The sequence below is a fragment of the Petaurus breviceps genome, unplaced genomic scaffold (assembly GCF_028583685.1).
Source record: "Petaurus breviceps papuanus isolate PSGF00001 unplaced genomic scaffold, PetGlider_PUasm1.0 37, whole genome shotgun sequence".
Taxonomy (NCBI): Eukaryota; Metazoa; Chordata; class Mammalia; order Diprotodontia; family Petauridae; genus Petaurus; species Petaurus breviceps.
The window spans coordinates 58,324,689-58,330,688 of record NW_027186296.1 but is presented as its reverse complement, the minus strand read 5'-3'; positions in this window follow the sequence as shown (position 1 = coordinate 58,330,688).

Below are 6,000 nucleotides of genomic sequence, written 5' to 3'. Positions count from 1 at the left end.
GCCCTAGAGCTCTCTTACCATCTATAATTTTGGGGATAGAGGCAATGAGTCTGGATGGGAGGTGGAAAAGAGATGACATTACACTTTCATTTCATCCCTCAAACATGGCTTTTATTGCTTTAAAATGATCATGACTATAGCTAAAAACAGACAAATCTTTTACAAAAACCTCAGTAACATACTTGGAATCTAGTTTTGAGGGAAAATGTTTAGATTGAAGAAAACCTTTCTGTTTTTGGAGATCAAACAATTTCTTCAAACTGCTGGTAGTTTATAAGTCAGATGATTGCCTATAACTTTATAGAAAGGCAGGAAAGGAAGGAAACAAGCATATATCAAGCATTTACCATGTGCCAATAACTGTGATAAGGACTAATTTCCCATAGATCAATCAATCTAAGCATTTATTAGGTGACTATGTACTAGTGTGCTTCAGGTTTTGCAAGTTCAAACACAGTATATTAAGTTTTAGGGATACAAAAAAGGTCCCTGCCGTCAAGGAGTTCACAGTCTAATATGGGAGACAGCAAGCAAGATAATATACACAAAGTAGGCTATATACAAGATAAACAAGAAACAATACTGGAGGGAAAGCATTAGAATTAAGAGGGATCCAGGAAGCATTCCTGTAGAGACTGGGATTTTAGTTTGGACATAACGGAACTGAGGGAAGTCAGTAAGGATCATATTTCATAAAACTAAAATATAAAGTCTTCCTACCGGTCTTCAGATTTGCTCAGGGGAGAAATGATGTACTGACCTTTAACACTATTCTTTTTCATCATAGAAGGATTTTCACATTTCAGATGCAGAGAATATGACCCTTTAGAATTGTCTTACAGAGGTATTGGGAAAGGGTGATATTAATTGTAACTCAATGGAAACAACAACAAAGAATCATAATTTGTCACCATATGAAACATCTGTGATGATGTCATATAGCTCTTAAGTATCAAGAGGCAGGATTTGAACTTGGATCTTCCTGAATCAAGGTCTGTCTCTCTATATATTATTCTAGAATTCTTGTCTACCAGGCACGTGTAATGTTGGAGTATGATTCACCCCAAACCTGGAAGACTCAGAAAGATACCAGATATATTTTTATCACTTAATAATATTGTTTAAACCTAACTTTATGTGACTAGAAAGTTTTCTAACCCAAACCTTCTAGCAGAAGTTAATTTGACCTCAGAGACCTCCTGGGAAGCCAGATGGCTGCATGGTATGCTTAGATCCCTCCCAGGTGTTGTTTTGAGTCCACTTCAAGCTCGTGTTTTGAGTTCCCCAAATTAGATAGAATATTTATACTTACCTGCTGACATTCATCTCAAATTGCCCTGGCCAATCAAGAAACTGTAACTATATTTTTGTCTAAACTCTATAAAATGGCTCTCTCCTCTATCAAATGACTCAATGAAATTCTTTCAAAAACTTTTTCAGGTTTTAGGGTTGCTCTTTGAGGACAGAAGGAACATAGTCATTCTACCAGTGGATAAAATTTGACTTTGTTGAGATCACTTGTTTGTGAAGGAGATGATTAGATCTTATCTTTTGACAAAATAACTGAGGGCTCTGAATCCTAAGGGAGCCCACTAGCCAAGCCAGTTTCACTTTGGTGGCTTTAATTAAAGTTTGGGGCTTTCTGTCATTCCAGCTGCAGTCTATCCTGAGCTTCTGAAACTGGTTGTTGAATTCTTCAGAAGCTACATTTCTGCATATTCTGATTACTGACAAGGTCACAGGGCGGACACTTTTCTGAGCATTCCGAGGAGATTATACTTGAACTTGCAAAAACTGAAGCGCAATTGATAAAGGCTTAACTGCATTAATATTAAGAACTTGATGCCATAGAAGCCTGTTAAGGTAAGCAAAGCTCCAGGTAGTGAGGCTTATTATTTTTTCACATGACTTCTTTTCCTTGGAAAAGTTTCAAATCTTCTTATAGAGATTAAAAAGTAATAAAGAAAAAAATTAAAAATCACAGAGCTCCAAAATCACTTTCATGGAATATATGTTACATCATACACTGCAGCTGGTAGAAGGAGGGGCTTTTAAAGTCAGAAAACTCCCCTCTAGCTTCCTTTGTATTATAGAATTTTTGAAAAGGGTTTTCCTAATCACCCCAATCTGATGCCTCCTGATGGTTTGGCCCAGGGGTGGGGAATCTGCAGCCTTGAGGCCACATGTGACCTTGTAGATCCTTAAGTGCAGTCTTTTGACTGAATCCAATTCTCTAAAATAGGGAACTAGAAGGCTATATGTAGCCTCAAGGGTGTAGGTTCCCAAACTTTGGCCTTTACTTTGAGTTCTCCAAGGCTGAACCAGTGAATCAAAAACTCTGGCAGGTTCTACCAAGCCTGAAAGATACCAAGTCTGGGACAGGTGATGGGATCTTGGTGTATTGTTGGAGAATCTGCCTAGCCCAGTTTGAAGAGGCTCATGACCAGAAAGGATAGTTACCAGATAACTTTTGGTGCCAACAACTTAGGAAAAATTCCTACTAATATGAGAAAGCGTCATAGAATCAAAAAATGTATGTGGAGAAGAGACCTTAGAGGTCATTGAGTCCATCCCCCTCATTTTACAGTTGAGGGAACTGAAGTCCAGAAATAATTTGGCTAGGATTACACAGTTAGTAAGTGTCAGAGGTAGGATTCAAACTCAAGAACTCTTGACTGTAAGTCCAGTGCTCTATTAATTGTGCTGTTATTGTAGGTTACACTGGGCCCTATATGAGAAGAGTTATTCTCTACTTTTGCTGAGGGCAAGAACAGTCTGGCATTGACTTTAGCATATACTGCTGATCTGGAAAGATTGTTATTCTGAGTTCTTTTCCTGGTCCTGACATTGACCTTGTTCAAATACTTAGCTTTCTCTGTTCTTTATTATCCTTATTTATCCATTAAAGGGATATTCTGAAATTTAATTACATTAAGGTCTTTGGACTTTAAGATGTTTTAAAATAATGATCAATTTCTATTCCATGATAAATAATAATAATGCCTAGAGAGGGAGTAGCAATTGCAAGTATATTGTGAATTTTATGCCTTTTTAGTGATTTTTTAATGATATGTTTACAAGGACAATTTTGAATACATAAGTGCCTGGCACATTGTTGTTGTTCATTCATTGAGTTGTGTCTGACTCTTTGTGACCCTCTGGACCATACTTTCCAGGGGTTTTTCTTGGCAAAGATACTAGAGTGGTTTTTCATCTCCCTTTCCAATGGATTAAGAAAAACAGAGGTTAAATGACTTGTTCAAGGTCATACAACTAGTAGATGTCTGAGGCTGGATTTAAACTCAGGTCTTCCTGACTCAGGGCCCAGTGCTTTATTCACCGAGTCACCTAACAGCCTGACACATAGTAGTTATATAATAAATCATTTTTGAATTAAGAATCCCAGTCATTTAGGAATACTCATTTGAACCAATTTATTTTTTTAAGCACTTTAAACAACTACAGTGTTAGGACTCCTACTTTGAAAAATCTTACAGCCTAGATGTAGGAGGAGATTTCATGGGATATAGGAAGAAATTTCGTGGGACTGCATAAAATGAAATATGGAAATGTTCTTTAAAATATCATCTTTTGTCTCACCTCTATCTTGCCTGTGCTTGGAGAATTGTAGCAGAGATTATATATTTCCTATTATTCAATATCAGTGTGATATAATCTATCTCAGGTACTCTTCACATGATGACTAACCATACTGTTCAAGGAGCATACAATACAATACAATACAAGCCGTTTTGAAGGACTTATTTGAATTTGTTCGGAAATTGGCATTTGAGCAGTAACTATTACAGAGAAATAAGAGCATGAATGACACCTTGTCTTGGTGTACCTGATTTATCTGGAGTATTAGAAAAATGTTAAACTATAAAATCTCTGACTCTCCCATATAAATATGTGTAAAATATACAAGATTAGCAAAAACTTTATTAGGTTAGGAAAGTTGCCCATCTGGTGTTGTAAACATCACTAGGAAGCATAGTCCAGATGTTCAAAGGCGGCAGAAAAATAATTAAGCTTGTTTACAAATATAACAGGAATCTTGGGAATATACCCCCTTTTCTAAATATTTCTTTTTTTCCCCCTTCAAATGTACTTTCTTACTGTCGTGAAAACCATAAATTTTTACTTAATTTAAATTTTTCTTAAATAAATTTTATTGATTTATTATTATATTAATTATTATATTTTATTATTATAATAATATATTATATACAATATAATGATTATTATATTATATTATTATAAATCTATTATTTCATTGTTAGTAATTTCTGGAAATGCTTCCTCATCCTTTTTTCCCTCCCCACATTTAATCCTCTATTGTAACAAAGATAAACAATTAAGCAAAATATGCCTGAAACAAAATTTGCAGTTTATGTGATATGCCCTTGTAGTCATACTATTCTGCCATGTGTAGGGAGTTTGTTTCTTCATCTGTTCTCTTACATCATGACTTATTCCATTTTTGGTTATTCAGAGTCCAACTTCCTTTCAATGATAATTATGTTTACATTGGTTTCATCATTGTATATGTTTTTTTATTCTGTTTATTTCACTTTGCATCAATTCATATAAATCATCCTGTGTTTCTCTGAATTCCTTATATTCATGATTTCTTATTGTTCAATATTTGATTGCTGGTTTTTTTTGTTCCCCCCAACAATTCTTTAATTAATGGTCACTTATTTTTGGTTATTGTTCTTGGCTACCTAAAAGAGTGTTCTTAAGAAAGTTTTTCTATATATTGGTCCTTTGTTTTTGTCTTCAATATCCTTGGAAGCATGTATCCAGTAGTGGGTATATAGTAGTTCTAGGGATGAAAAGCATCAATTTTTAGGTGACAGTTCAAAAGAAAAAAAAAGTCAATCAGTGAAATGCAGATCTAATTATATTATTTCCCTCCTCCTACATTACAAAGCCCTGTGTCTGTATTACCTCTAGGAACCTATATAAACTCTTCTGATGGGCAATTTAAACAATCATAGTCTGACCTCTGCTATCTTTCCAGGCTTCTTACATATCATGCCCTTCCATTCATTTTAAGATTCAAGCATACTGTCTTTCTCACTGTTTCTCAAGTGACATTTTATCTCCCACCTCCACTTGTATATATTTTATATGTATATAGTTGTTTGCAGTTTGTCTTACCCATTAGAATGTGAGCACCTCAAAGGCAAGGCCTGTTTTTTACTCTTTGTATACTCACCACTTAGCTCTTTGCCTGGTACCGAGAAAGTTCTTAAATGCTTATTGGTTGATTGATCTATGCCTTTTTGATCGGCTCCTATATCTGGAATTATTTCTTTCCTTACTTCTACCTCCCTGGCTTCCTTCAAGAGTCACGTTAAGGGTCTCTTCCTGTAGGAATTCTCTCATGGTCCTTCTCAGAAGTTAGTTCCCTCCCCAATAAGGTCACCTTGCCTTTATTTTGCACATACATAAACATATACATACATATATTCACCTATTATAATATAAACTTCTTAAGGGGAGAGATTCTTTTTATTTGTCTTTCCCACCCCTATAATTTAGCATAAAGTCTGGCATAAAGTAAGTGCTTAATAAAATAATTATATATTGGTTGAAAGGCTACTGGAACCCCATTTGTACTGAGCCATCCTGCACTGCAGTGTGATTAAAAAAATAATGGGGAAGGTAGGTGGCACAGTGAATAGAGCACCAGGCCCGGAGTCAGGAGGACCTGAGTTCAAATCTGACCTCAGGCACTTGACACACGTACTAGCTGTGTGACCTTGGGCAAGTCACTTAACCTTGCCTTCCCCCCTCCAAACAAAAAAGATTAAAAAATAATTCAAGAGGAGACAATGATCTTGCCTTCAAATAGTTTGCAGTCTAGCTCAGGGTGTCACATATTTTGATATTTCACTACTTCTATGAATCTTCATAATCATTGATAAGGTGTACTCTCTCCTACAATAGAGGTAACAACCAGTGCCTGGTCATGTGCACATTCTCCTTTAA